Source organism: Palaemon carinicauda, chromosome 4 (genome assembly GCF_036898095.1).
Source record: "Palaemon carinicauda isolate YSFRI2023 chromosome 4, ASM3689809v2, whole genome shotgun sequence".
Classification (NCBI taxonomy): domain Eukaryota; kingdom Metazoa; phylum Arthropoda; class Malacostraca; order Decapoda; family Palaemonidae; genus Palaemon; species Palaemon carinicauda.
In genome coordinates, this window is record NC_090728.1 from 82165962 (window position 1) to 82180666 (window position 14705).

General features: G+C 46.1%; 1 protein-coding gene across 2 annotated transcripts in view; it reads left to right on the forward strand.

Moving 5' to 3' along the window:
• Positions 1-746: 746 nt before the first annotated feature.
• Positions 747-14705, forward strand: part of Vamp7 (Vesicle-associated membrane protein 7) — a 221940-nt gene continuing 207981 nt past the window's right edge. The window contains exon 1 of one of the 2 annotated variants that reach the window (XR_011044296.1): positions 747-1044. The gene's annotated coding sequence lies outside the window, so the exon portion shown is untranslated. The remainder of the gene's footprint in view (positions 1045-14705) is intronic. The other variant, XM_068372401.1, reaches the window with a different exon arrangement.

Here is a 14705-nt window from a genome sequence, read left to right on the forward strand (position 1 = left end):
AGAGTGAGGAAGCAAGAGAGGTGTGGTGATTCTGGTACTGTGGCCAAGCAGCATTTTGTCGCTGGCCTGTCGCCTTCCTCTGCCTCAACGCTCATCGCGTGCGGTGTGGCCGAAGCCTGCTGCATGTCTCTATAGAGGGAGACAAAACGGTATAAGTTTGTGTTCTGGGGATATAGTACATTTATCTTCAACACTTATATCAGATGCAATGTTGTTCATTGCATCATTCAAAACTAGGTCCAACGTATGCTCAATTAAAGTAGTTGTACAGTCGACATTATTCGCTAGTTGATATGATTCTAATAACTCACTAAATGCCAAAGCGTCAAGAATTGACGCGTCATCCATCCGAAATGTAACAAAACTATAACAATTAAAAGTTGAGTTTTTATATAGGTAATTGAAGTTTAACATCTAAAGTATTCATTTTCGTTATAACCAACAAACAGTATACTTGTCTGATTTCTCCTAATCTAAGGAACACAAAGTTGGAAATGTGGCATGTGTGTATTTGTTTTTAGGTACATCTCGACCTTTTCCGTAAATTTGACAGACTATATCTGTCTTTTAATCGCTCATGTATTGATTGTTTATTTTAGAACTGAATTTAAAAGTCCCGCCTCAAATAAACTTACACTATTTGCTGAACTCTTCAGTCAAGTAACCAATGATAGAAGACGCATGTGACTACAACTGCTACGGATGTGTCGTTCCTTTCCTTGACTGTTATAAGATTAGATGGATTTTATGAGTCTTTAGCAATTCGATTATAGTATTTTAATGCTACGGTAATAAAAATATTATAAATGTGGATGGTATCAGCTAAGATATGCTATAACGGTTGAAAAGCAAGTAAAATATAAAGTTAAAGTCAATGCCATGTAATAGCTTTCAAAGATTGCAATTAACCATATGATTACTTCAAGAAGTAAACAATAGATTTTCTAAACGTCGTAGACGAATTTGTTTCTCCCAAGAATTGATGAAACAACTTCACTTGCCTTAGTTTCATTGCAAAGGTCGTCGTGAATAAGACACTTAAAGGTAAGAATTTGTGTGTCAGGATTCTGTTAAGGAGATAAATGGTTTTTACACAATTATTCGGCCAACTAAATGTTGATTCAGGATATTTTTGCCATGCAATTATATTATTAGCGTCTGTCTTGCCATATTTAATGACTGGGTTAAAGATATCGAAGATGTCAAAACCGAGTAATTTGAACGAATCTTATGAAAACTCGTAATTTTGAAAATTTTAAAAGTTACAAATTAGAAACCATATAAGATGCAATGTAAAATAAGGTTACGACATAATCTAAGGTTCCCCATCTAACCTCACCTAGGAGGTCTCGTATTCATATCTACTTGGGGACCCTTCTGACCTCCTTAGACCTACCCTTAGACTACCCCATGGAAGGTAAAATCACTTGTTCCAGTACAAATACAAACCTTTGTGTTCCAGTACAAATACAAACCTTCGTCCTTAACATACAGTAAGTACGATAAAAGCAAGGCTGGAGAATACGGTAAATTTGTATTGTATTACAGGGTGTGATTTTGAACAGAAAATTTATGTTTTCCTATAGTAAATAATGTGATTTAACCGAATTTGATGTTCATTTCAACCGCAAACAAACAGATCAACCAATTCAGCTAACTTTAAGTTGCCGAATTGGTTGCTCTTATTACGGAGGAAATGAAGGTAATAGTTTACAACACCACGCTCTCCATTTACTCCAAAATAATGCAATCCTGCAGTTTTCATCTTCTTGCACAGTATTTAGGTGGTTATTTCAATTCAGGGAAAGCAATAATTAGCAAGATATGTTGAGGAAGGCGGAAGGGGTTACAAAAAGAAAATAGCTCAGTTTCCTCACCAAACGACTCGGAACTGACATGTCAACAAAGTCAACTAAACAGGATTCGTGATGCCAGTGTACATTTGATATACTGTATATTCTAAATATACTTAATCAATAATTGAGTGATTGCTCAAAAGTGTCACTATTTGTAAATTGCATATTTTATGGAAACTTTTGTGTAATTAATCCATTTTTAACTAAGCATATTTTGAATAAACAGTATAATATACGCCTGGAAAATCTTGGAGAGGCAGGTGCCTAACCCTACCCCTGACTTACTGAGGGCACGTGAAAGTGAGCGTTCTGGGCGCTCATGTGTAAGACAAAGCCTCTCCTCCAGGACACCAGGGAGGATAAAAACCCTCCTTGCCTCCAGCCTCACCCACAACGGCCCCAGACTGTTCAATACACTGCCGAGAAATGTCAGAGACACCACAGGCTGCTCGGTCGCCAAATTCAAGAAAGCACTTGACACCTTCCTGCAGATGCTGCCAGATGAGCCTCCTGTGCCAGGCTACACAGCGTGCTGCAGGGCAGCCTCAAACTCTGTGCCAGACCAGATCACCCTCATGAAGAAGGACTCACGGACTGGCGTCAGCGGTGGACAACCACAGCTGTGAGGAAGACCCTCTAAATTCGACCAATTTAATTTGTAAGAAATTTTAAATATTTAACTTAGCCGGTGAATATATGATAGCTGCAACTCTGTTGCTCGACAGACACATACATAAAAAAACTCGCGAGCGATCGCCATGCAGGTTGCGGGTGTGCCCACCAGCGCCAACTGTCGGCCAGATACCACTCTCGGATGTAAACAAAACCTTCAATTTCTTCTCTGTCGACGTGTCGACAAGACGTACTTTTACTCGCTGTAGAACCTGGAGTTTTTCCCATCATATTTGGTGAAGTACTTTAATTTGGTTTGAGCTTTCGCAGTACAGGTGTTTTTTCAATATTAAACTTAGCCGGTGATCATATAGCTGTCAGCTCTGCTGCCCGACAGAAAAACCTAAGGACAAAATACGCCAGCGATCGCTATACAGGTGGGGGTGTACATCAACAGCGCCATCTGTCGAGCAGGTACTCAAGTACTCCATGTCAACACAGAACCAATTTTCTCTCTGTCGTGCCACTGGCAAGACCTACTAAATACGCTGTTACTAACTGGATTTGTTTTCACAACTATTTGGTGCAGTACACTATTCCAGTTTTGAGCTTTCGCTATGCAGGGGTTTTATCTTCATCTCAAAACTTGAACTCGTTTTGGATAGATTTAATTATGGTGACTAAGAGAGTATGGACTCTCTTTCACTTTTAAATGGCCGACCCTTCCCTTAGACGGAAGTGTGTTTAGGTTTTTAGTAATTTTGCTTAACACGTTATAGATCTATATATTTTATATCTCTCCGCCTTTATTAGGCCTCTTCGATTAACTTTCCATTTATTATAAACATATAAGATTAATTTTTATGTTTTGTTTTTATGCGACCTTTCCTGATAGTAGGCGGTCCTAACTTAGAACGAAGTTAATCAACGTTGAGCCCGTTATATCGTATTTAGCCTTTAAAGAATTTAAAACTTTTTAAATTTAATGTTTTATGAAAGAATTTCTTTGATAGTCTCGTACTGTTTTCAAAGATGAACTAACGTTTTCTTTTTTTAGACTACGCAGTTGTTGACGTTCAGGACGTTCAACATGCGCTCTATCGTTACGATAGAGAGAGAGTGTATCACGGTTTCACTTTGCAGTAAGAGTAAATCGATTCTGACGTTTTGTTCATTCTTTCTTAGCTTAAATGGTTTAAATTCTAAATTAAAGGAACTTTTTATTTGGAAAACCTTTCAGTTTTTTCCTTTAGCCAAATAACATGTTTTGACGATATATAATTGGGCTCTTCTCTCAGGTGCGAAATCAAGAGAGAAAGAGAGAGAGAGATAGAGACGGAGGGAGAGAGAGGAGAAAAACGTTCCGTTCAAGGGGGTAACGTTGCTCTCGTGTTTCTCTCCTCCCTAGTCGCTGTACGGGGAAGAAGGTAAAACGTTTCTAGGGTTTTATTCTTGTCCCCAGGCTATGTGCGGTGAGAGTTTGTAAACGTAGTTTATTTGAACTAGTGTTTAGTCTCTTTTCCAGCCACTGAATTCTTTATCTTTATATATGTTTTCTGTTTTTGCTAGTTTTAATTTCGATTTCAGTGAAATAAGTGCAAAACAGAAAATCGAAGTGATAAAGTGATATGCGCAAAGTGTTACAGTGTTGCGTCCGAGGGTTCGTCTGTTCGTGCCTGTAGTTCACCTAGTCCGGGACCTCTTGCAAGCTCCCAAGCCCAGGGGAGAAGTAATGTCGAACGACTTATGGGTTCGTCAGGCCTTGATCAACGAACAGACGTTTTTCCCTCCGTGGTTTCGGGCGTATCTACCCAAGATCGCCCCACCCACACAAAGACGAGAGAGCCCATTTACTTCTCGTCTGCGGAAAAGGTTTCTCGTAAGAAACCTTGGACCAAGGTCTCGCAGCTTATTAAGCGCAAGTCGGTCCCTTCCGTGCAAGTCCAACGGCCCAGTTGTAGCCACTGGGTCAGTTCGGACTCGCTGCAGTCTTCCGATGACTGCACACCTCCTAAGAGAGGCAAAGTGGTACCGCAACAGGCAGTAACACCGTCTGTTGCCGCACCCGCTGTTGTAGACCCTAAGTCACAACAGGCAGTAGCTCCGTCTGTTGCCGCACCCGCTGTTGTAGACCCTAAGTGGTCTTTGCTGCAGTCTATGCAGACTCAGTTAGCTGCTGTTATGCAGGAGTATCGTGCGGAGAAGGTTGACGCTGCACCCGTTAGCCTACAACCTACCACGGTTGTGCGCCCAGCAGACGCTGAGGGTGCCTGCTCCCACACTCCAGCTGTGAGAGCTCCTCCACCCATGCGCAGTCGACCCTGCCAGACGCATGCTGACGTTCACAGACGCACGGAACCCTCCGTTGCCGTTCGTGAGCTACCACAACAACAGGAGGGTGGAGTTAAGCTGCTTTGTTTTGACACTGTGCGTCAACCTCCGCAACCCACTGTGGTTACCGCTACTCGCCCGCAGCAGACTAGTCAGTCAGGAGTAGAGGCTTTGCTTCCCCACACAGCTATGGTTGTTGCCAGCTCACAGACTGTCAAACAGTTACATGACGTTGCCTTCTGATCTGCTACTAATGCACCGGTGCTGTATGTCCTCACGCACCTGTTGTGGTTGACAGTTCAGTTTTTTGACAGTTCACAGACTGTCAAGCAGTTACATAACGTTGCCTTCTGGTCTGCCACTAATGCACCAGTGCTGTATGTCCTCACGCACCTGTTGTGGTTGACAGTTCAGTTTTTGACAGTTCACAGACTGTCAAGCAGTTACATAACGTTGTCTTCTGGTCTGCTGCTAATGCACCAGTGAGACCCTCACTGAGATAACCTAGCTTTTCTCGGACAAGGTTCCTGTAGATGAAAAAGTGCTGTTCTCCCTCCTTCTGATATTCCTTTGAGGACTCTGTCATTTGGAGAGGAGCCTTAAGCTGCTTAGCCTCCTATGGACTTTAATTAAATCATGATGATTTTTTAAGGATCTTCGTCCGGATCTTGTAACTGCTGCTCCTCGTTCGCCTCACGTCAGTACTTACACTAGGCCTAGCTACTTCGAAGCCGTTGTTGTTAAGCTAGTGCTCTCTCGCTCTCCTAGAGAGCGTTACGTTGGCTAGGCGACTGGTTTTTGCACCAGGAGGAGTTTTAGGGATACAGCCTTTGATTTCCCTTCTTTTAAACTGGCTTATAGAGCGAGAGTCTGATAGGACACGAGAGAAGTTCTCGGCTTGGGAGTTCATGCCTCTGGCCAGGTAGACTTCTCAATTCTGGTAGACTCGCCCTGGCGCCTAGCCAGGAGACGCTCCAGTTGTTTACAGGTCAACTTCTCAACTTTTGTCGAGCCTTTGAAGTTTTGCTGTACTATTATGTCACTCATAACAAGGCTTCCAGGGATGGTAAATGGTTCCGCCTCAGTCGCTAACTCTGTCTGTTGCCACACCTGCTCCCGTAGACCCTAATGGGCTTTGCTGCAAGACATGCAGTCCAAGCTTGTGTCCTTGATAGAGGACTTAATACGGAGAAGAACCTTCTGGCCAACAACCTTCCTACCGGTTGGTTGTGCGCCCTGTTGACGCTGAGGTATCCTACTCGCGTCTGCCAGTTGAGGTGGTTCCTCCACCGATGCGACCCAGTGTTGGTTGCCAGTCACACGTTGACGTTAAGCGACGTTCGGAGGTGGTTGTTGACGTTCAGTGTGTCACTAGGAAGACGTTCAACAACCAGCAGAGGTGACTTGTTGTGACGCAGTGCGTCTACCTCAGCAACCCGGTAGGGTGTTGACTGCACAACCCAGACAGTCTAGACAGTTTCGGGTTGACGTTGTACTTCCTCGCGCACCCATGGTTGTTGACAGTTCACAGACTGTGCAGCAGTGCCATGATATTGCGTCCGGCTCCGTCACGCATCCACCAGTGCGACCGGATTCAGCGAGTCAGACGTTGCCCACTCCGTTGCCGTTTCCTCATCGGTTTCGGATGAGGAACCCTCTGATGAGGACGTTGCTGAACAAGACGATCAACCCCCAGCCCTGCTATCCATCCAGAAGATGCTGAAGAAGGAACGCTGCCCAGTCAGGCTGTGGATGAGTCTGGTTGGGACACTGTCATCTGTGGATCAATTTGTGTCACTAGGAAGACTACACCTCCGTCCTCTTCTATACCATCTAGCTTTTCACTGGAAAAAGGACAAGACGCTAGAAGCGGTCTCGATCCCGGTTTCCGGAAAGATAAAGTCTGGTCTGACTTGGTGAAAGGACTGTATCAACCTTAGAGAGGGTCTTCCCCTGACTGTTCAGACTCCCAACCACGTTCTCTTCTCGGACGCATCGGACGTAGGCTGGGGTGCGACATTAGACGGTAGGGAATGCTCGGGATTATGGAACTCGAGTCAAAGGTCAATGCATTTTATCTGCAAGAAGCTACTGGCAGTACGTCTGATCTGGAAAAGCTTCAGGTCTCTCCTTCAAGGCAAAGTGGTGGAGGTGAACTCGGACAACACCACGGCTTTGGCGTACATCTCCAAGCAAGGAGGGACCTACTCTCTGACATGGTACGAGATCGCAAGGGACCTCCTCACCTGGTCAAAAGGTCTAGACATTTCACTAGTAACGAGGTTCATCCAAGGCAACTTGAATGTCTGGCAGATTGTCTCAGTCGGAAGGGACAAATAATTCCAACAGAATGGACCCTCCACAAGGATGTATGCAAGAGACTTTGGACCACCTGGGGCCAGCCAACCATAGATCTCTTCGCAACCTCGATGACCAAGAGGCTCCCAATATTTTGCTCACCAATCCCGGACCCAGCAGCAGTTCATATAGATGCCTTTCTACTAGATTGGTCACATCTAGATCTATATGCATTCCCTCCGTTCAAGATTGTCAACAAGGTACTGCAGAAGTTCGCCTCTCACGAAGGGACAAGGTTGACGCTAGTTGCTTCCCTCTGGCCCGCGAGAGAATGGCTCACCGAGGTACTTCGATGGCTAGTAGACGTTCCCAGAACACTTCCCCTAAGGGTGGACCTTCTACGTCAGCCACGCGTAAAGAAGGTACACCAAGGCCTCCACGCTCTTCGTCTGACTGCCTTCAGACTATCGAAAGACTCTCGAGAGCTAGAGGCTTTTCGAAGGAGGCAACCAGAGCGATTGCTAGAGCAAGGAGAACATCCACCCTTAGAGTCTACCAATCGAAGTGGGAAATCTTCCGAAACTGGTGCAAGTCAGTATCCGTATCCTCGACCAGTACCTCTGTAACTCAAATAGCTGACTTTCTCTTATATATGAGGAAAGAACGATCTCTTTCAGCTCCCACTATCAAGGGTTACAGAAGCATGTTGACATCAGTCTTCCGTCACAGAGGCTTAGATCTTTCCAACAATAAAGATCTACAGGACCTCCTTAAGTCTTTTGAGACCACGAAGGAGCGTCGTTTGGTTACACCTGGTTGGAATTTAGACGTGGTACTAAGATTCCTTATGTCATACAGGTTCCAACCGCTACAATCAGCCTCCCTGAAAGATCTCACCTTTAAGACTCTTTTCCTGATATGCTTAGCCACAGCTAAAAGAGTCAGTGAGATTCATGCCTTCAGCAAGAACATCGGATTCTCATCCGAAACGGCTACATGTTCTACAACTTGGTTTTATAGCCAAACACGAGCTGCCTTCTCGGCCTTGACCAATATCGTTCGATATTCCAAACTTATCGTATGGTTGGAAATGAACTAGAAAGAGTCTTATGTCCTGTAAGAGCTCTTAAGTTCTATTTAAAAACCTTTACGAGGCCCGTCTGAAGCTTTATGGTGTTCAGTTAAGAATCCATCTTTGCCTATGTCAAAGAATGCTTTATCCTATTTTATCAGACTGTTAATACGAGAAGCTCATTCCCATCTGAATGATGAAGACCAAGCTTTGCTGAAGGTAAGGACACACGAAGTTAGAACTGTCGCAACTTCCGTGGCCTTTAAACAAAATAGATCTCTGCAAAGTATATTCGACGCAACCTATTGGAAAAGCAAATCAGTGTTCGCGTCTTTTTATCTTAAGAATGTCCAGTCTCTTTACGAGAACTGCTACACTCTGGGACCATTCGTAGCAACGAGTGCAGTAGTGGGCGAGGGCTCAACCACTACAATTCCCTAATTCCATAACCTTTTTAATCTTTCTCTTGAAATGTTTTATTATTGTTTTTGGGTTGTCCGGAAGGCTAAGAAGCCTTTCGCATCCTACTTGATTTGGTGGGTGGTCAAAGTCTTTTCTTGAGAAGCGCCTAGATTAGAGGTTTTGATGAGGTCCTTTAGTATGGGTTGCAACCCTTCATACTTCAGCTCCTAGGAGTCGCTCAGCATCCTATGAGGATCGCGAGACTCAGTAAGGAAGACGTACTTAAAAAGGCAGAGTAATTGTTCAAGTCGACTTCCTTACCAGGTACTTATTTATTTTATGTTTGTTATTTTGAATAACTGCTAAAATGAAATACAAAATATTTAGCTCATAATAATGTCAACATATATGCTGGTCTCTACCCACCCCCCTGGGTGTGAATCAGCTATATGATCACCGGCTAAGTTTAATATTGAAAAATGTTATTTTCATTAGTAAAATAAATTTTTGAATATACTTACCCGGTGATCATAAATTAAAGGACCCACCCTTCCTCCCCAATAGAGACCCAGTGGGCCGAGGAGAAAATTGGTTCTGTGTTGACATGGAGTACTTGAGTACCTGCTCGACAGATGGCGCTGTTGATGTACACCCCCACCTGTATAGCGATCGCTGGCGTATTTTGTCCTTAGGTTTTTCTGTCGGGCAGCAGAGCTGACAGTTATATGATCACCGGGTAAGTATATTCAAAAATTTATTTTACTAATGAAAATAACATTTTCTTCAAATAAATCCTTGAACTCTTTTTTGAATCGGATTAATTGTTGATGACTTAAATCGTTTTTTGGAATTTTCCCTTGACTAATTCAAAATGGCTGACCCTTCTCAAGTTCCCAAGTTTCGAAAGTGTAATGCTAGGGACTCTAATAGGCGTCTTCCAAAGGCTTTTCTCGACCCTCGCACTGTTTGTTCCAATTGTCGGGGTAAAACCTGTCAATTGGGAGATCGGTGTGAAGAATGCGTGGGCCTTTCGGAATTCGATTGGATCGAATTTGATAAATATACACGCAGACTAGAGAGAGATAGGGTAAGGAGAAGTTCTTCTAGGTCTGTAGATTTTTCCTCTCCACATGCCCCTGAACCTAATCCTTCCCCTGTAGTGGTTGTTCCTAACCCCCCTCCTAGCACTCAGGAACCGTCTATGCAAGACATGATGCGTGCTATTCATGCCTTGGGGGAGAGAGTTGAGGCTTTAGCAAGTGACCGGAATCAACTCATGGCGGACGTGAAGGAACTCAAGTGCCAAAGTGCCACGGCGGAAAGTGTCAAAGTGCCTAGTGTTACGCAAAGTGTTGTGAACAGTGTTGCGACCGAGGGTTCGTCTGTTCGTGCCTGTCGTCCACCTAGTCCGGGACCTCTTGCAAGCTCCCAAGCCCAGGGGAGAAGCAATGTCGTACGACTTATGGGTTCGAGAGGCCTTGATCAGCGAACAGACGTTCCCTCTTTGGTATCAGGCGTATCTCGTCAAGATCGCCCCTACCATAAGACGAGAGAGCCCATTTTTACCTCGTCGTCCGAAGGTGTTTCACGTAAGAAACCTTGGACCAAGGTCTCTAGACCTTTAAAACGTAAGTCGGTCCCTTCAGGACAAGTCCAATGTCCCGGATGTAGCCACTGGGACAGTTCGGACCCGTTGCCGTCATCTGATGACTGCTCGCCGCCTAAGAGAGGCAAAGTTGTGCCGTCTCATTCGCTAACCCCGTCTGTTACCGCACCTGCTTCCGTAGACCCTAAATGGGTGTTACTGCAAGACATGCAGTCTAAGCTTGCGTCTTTGATGGAGGACTACAACGCTGAGAAGGTTTCCGTTGAACCTACTGGCCATCAGCCATCCAAGCGTTCTGTTGTGCGTCCTGTTGACGTGGATGTAGCTTTCTCGCGTCAACCAGTTGGGGTGGTACCTCCACCGATGCGACCCAGTGTGGATTTCCAGCCGCACGTTGACGTTAGGCAACGCACTGATGCGATTGGTGACGTTCAGGACGTTCACCAACCATCAGAGTTGACTTGTTTTGACGCGGTGCGTCAACCTCCGCAACCCGGTATGGTGTTGACTGCACAACCCAGACGGTCTAAACAGTCTCGGGTGGACGCTGTGCGTCCTCGCGCACCTGTTGTTGTTGACAGTTCCCAGACTGTTCAGCAGTTCCAGGACGCTGCGTCCGGCTCCGTCACGTATGCACCAGTGCGACCGGACTCTGCGAGTCAAACGTTGCCTACACCTTTGCCGTTTTCTCATCAGTTATCGGATGAGGAACTGTCAGATGAGGACGTTGCTGAACCACAGCCTGAGGATCAGCCTTCAGAATTAGATGAGCCTAAAGCAGTTCAACCATCCTTGGACTTTAGAAAAGTCATGGTTGTTTTTAAAGAGTTGTTCCCTGATCACTTTATTTCTGTGGCTCCTCGTTCGCCGCCGTCCGAGTTTGTCTTAGGCGTTCCTGCTACCATGCCTGCCTTTACGAAACTCGTTCTCTCTCGCTCATCCAAGAGAGCTTTACGGCTGTTAGGCGATTGGTTAGAGATCAAGAGGAGTTTAGGGAAGACGGCATTTGCCTTCCCCCCATCTAAACTCTCGTCTAGATAGAGCGTCTGGTATGCCACGGGAGAAGTTCTCGGCTTGGGAGTTCCTGCCTCTGTCCAGGGCGACTTCTCAAGTCTTGTAGACTCTCCCCACCGCCTTGCCATGAGACGCTCGAAGATTAGTTGGTCACCCTCGGACCTGGACCACCTTCTTAAAGGCATATTTAGGGCGTTTGAAGTCTTTAACTTCCTGGACTGGTGTTTGGGAGCCCTGAGTAGGAAAATCTCATCTGCCGATAGGGATGTTTCCTTACTCATTATGTCCTGCATGGACAAGGCTGTCCGCGATGGGTCCAACGAGCTTGCCGCTTCATTCACGTCCGGAGTCCTTAAGAAACGAGAGTCTCTGTGCTCTTTTCTGTCAGCAGGAGTGACGCCATGCCAAAGATCTGAGCTACTCTTTGCGCCCTTGTCTAAGTGCTTGTTTCCTGAAGTCTTGGTTAAGGAAATTGCCTTGTCTTTAGTGCAGAAGGACACCCACGATTTAGTTGCGTCCTCGGCTCGCAAAGCTCCCCCTTTGCCTGCCTTGTCTGCTAGACCTAGGATAGACACTCCAGCGTCCAGGTTTATCCCGCCCTTTCGTGGCAGAGCCTCCAGCAGGGGAGGTGCTCGTGCCGAAGGGAAGAGAGGAAAGAGGAAAGGATCCAAGTCCTCTAAGGGCAGAGTCTGACTGCCCGCAACTTCAGACAGCAGTAGGTGCCAGACTCAAGAACTTCTGGCAAGCCTGGGAGAAGAGAGGCGCAGATCAACAATCTGTGAGGTTGCTCAGAGAGGGGTACAAAATCCCTTTTGTACGCAGACCTCCTCTAGCGACGTCCCCCATCGATCTCTCTCCCAGGTACCGAGAGGAAGAAAAGAGACAAGCCCTGAAACTGGAAGTGTCTCTTTTGCTAGAGAAGGGAGCGGTGGTCAAAGTCTCGGACCTTCAATCACTGGGGTTTTACAACCGTCTCTTCCTAGTATCAAAGAAGACAGGAGGTTGGAGACCGGTGCTAGACGTCAGTGCTCTGAATGTCTTTGTCACAAAGACGAAGTTTACCATGGAGACCACAAAGTCAGTCCTAGCAGCGGTCAGAAAGGGAGACTGGATGGTCTCTCTAGACCTAAGGGACGCTTACTTCCACATCCCCATTCACTCAGACTCCCAACCTTTTCTGAGATTCGTCTTCGACGATGTGGTGTACCAGTTTCGGGCCCTGTGCTTTGGCCTAAGCACAGCTCCTCTCGTGTTTACGAGGCTTATGAGGAATGTGGCAAAATTCCTCCATTTATCGGACATCCGAGCCTCCCTTTATTTGGACGACTGGCTTCTCAGAGCCTCTTCCAGTCATCGCTGTCTGAAGGATCTCAATTGGACTCTAGATCTGACCAAGGAATTGGGACTCCTAGTCAACTTGGAAAAGTCACAGCTGGTCCCATCCCAAACTATTCTGTATTTAGGGATGGAGATTCACAGTCAAGTTTTTCGGGCTTTTCCGTCGGCCCCCAGAATAGATCAAGCCCTGCTCGTCATCCAGAAGATGTTGAAGAAAGAACGCTGCTCAGTCAGGCTTTGGATGAGTCTGGTAGGAACGCTGTCATCCCTGGAGCAATTTGTCTCGCTAGGAAGGCTACACCTCCGACCTCTACAATTCCATCTGGCTTTTCACTGGAAAAAGGACAAGACGCTAGAGGCGGTCTCGATCCCGATTTCCGAAAAGATAAAGACTTGTCTGACTTGGTGGAAGGACAATATCAGCCTACGAGAGGGTCTTCCCCTGGCAGTTCAGAAACCCAACCACGTTCTCTTCTCGGACGCATCGGACTTGGGCTGGGGCGCGACGCTGGACGGTCGGGAATGCTCAGGTCTGTGGAACTCGAGTCAGAGGAGCATGCATATCAACGGCAAGGAGCTTTTGGCGGTTCATCTGGCCTTGATAAGCTTCGAGAATCTCCTTCGAGGCAAGGTGGTGGAGGTCAACTCGGACAACACCACGGCCTTGGCGTACATTTCCAAACAGGGAGGTACCCACTCATTGACTCTGTACGAGATCGCAAGGGACCTGCTCATCTGGTCAAAAGATCGAGGCATCTCCCTAGTAACGAGGTTCATCCAGGGCGACTTGAACGTCCTAGCGGATTGTCTCAGTCGGAAAGGTCAAGTAATTCCAACCGAATGGACCCTCCACAAGGATGTGTGCAAGAGACTTTGGGCGGCTTGGGGTCAACCCACCATAGATCTCTTTGCAACCTCGCTGACCAAGAGGCTTCCAATCTATTGCTCTCCAGTCCCAGACCCAGCAGCAATACATATAGATGCCTTCCTCCTAGATTGGTCACACCTAGATCTTTACGCATTCCCACCATTCAAGATTGTCAACAAGGTACTGCAGAAATTCGCCTCTCACGAAGGGACAAGGTTGACGTTAGTTGCTCCCCTCTGGCCCGCGAGAGAATGGTTCACCGAGGTACTTCGATGGCTGGTAGACGTTCCCAGAAGTCTTCCTCTAAGAGTAGACCTTCTACGTCAGCCACACGTAAAGAAGGTACACCAAAGCCTCCACGCTCTTCGTCTGACTGCCTTCAGACTATCGAAAGACTCTCGAGAGCTAGAGGCTTTTCGAAGGAGGCAGCCAGTGCGATTGCTAGAGCGAGGAGAGCGTCTACCATTAGAGTTTACCAATCGAAGTGGGAAGTCTTCCGAGACTGGTGCAAGTCAGTTTCCGTATCCTCGTCCAGTACCTCTGTAGCCCAAATAGCTGATTTTCTCTTATACCTGAGAAAAGTTCGCTCCCTTTCAGCTCCTACGATCAAGGGCTACAGAAGCATGTTGGCCTCGGTCTTCCGGCTTAGAGGCTTAGATCTTTCCAACAATAAAGATCTGCAAGACCTCCTTAAGTCTTTTGAGACCTCTAAGGAACGTCGTTTGGCTACACCTGGTTGGAATTTAGACGTGGTCCTAAGATTCCTCATGTCAGACAGGTTTGAGCCTTTACATTCAGCCTCCCTGAAAGATCTCACTCTTAAGACTCTTTTCCTGGTATGCTTGGCCTCGGCTAAAAGAGTCAGTGAGCTTCATGCCTTCAGTAAGAACATCGGGTTTTCGTCAGAAAAAGCTACTTGTTCTCTGCAGCTTGGTTTCCTAGCCAAGGATGAGCTACCTTCTCGTCCTTGGCCTAAATCTTTCGATATTCCTAGCTTATCGGAGATCGTAGGCAATGAACTAGAAAGAGTATTATGCCCTGTTAGAGCTCTTAAGTTCTACTTAACTCGTACTAAACCTTTACGAGGCCAATCTGAAGCGTTATGGTGTTCGGTTAAGAAACCATCCTTGCCTATGTCAAAGAATGCTTTGTCTTATTTTATCAGATTGTTAATACGAGAAGCTCATTCACACTTGAGTGAGGAAGACCGATCTTTGCTTAAGGTTAAGACGCACGAGGTTAGAGCTGTAGCAACTTCCGTGGCCTTTAAGCAAAATAGATCTCTGCAAAGTATCATGGACGCAACCT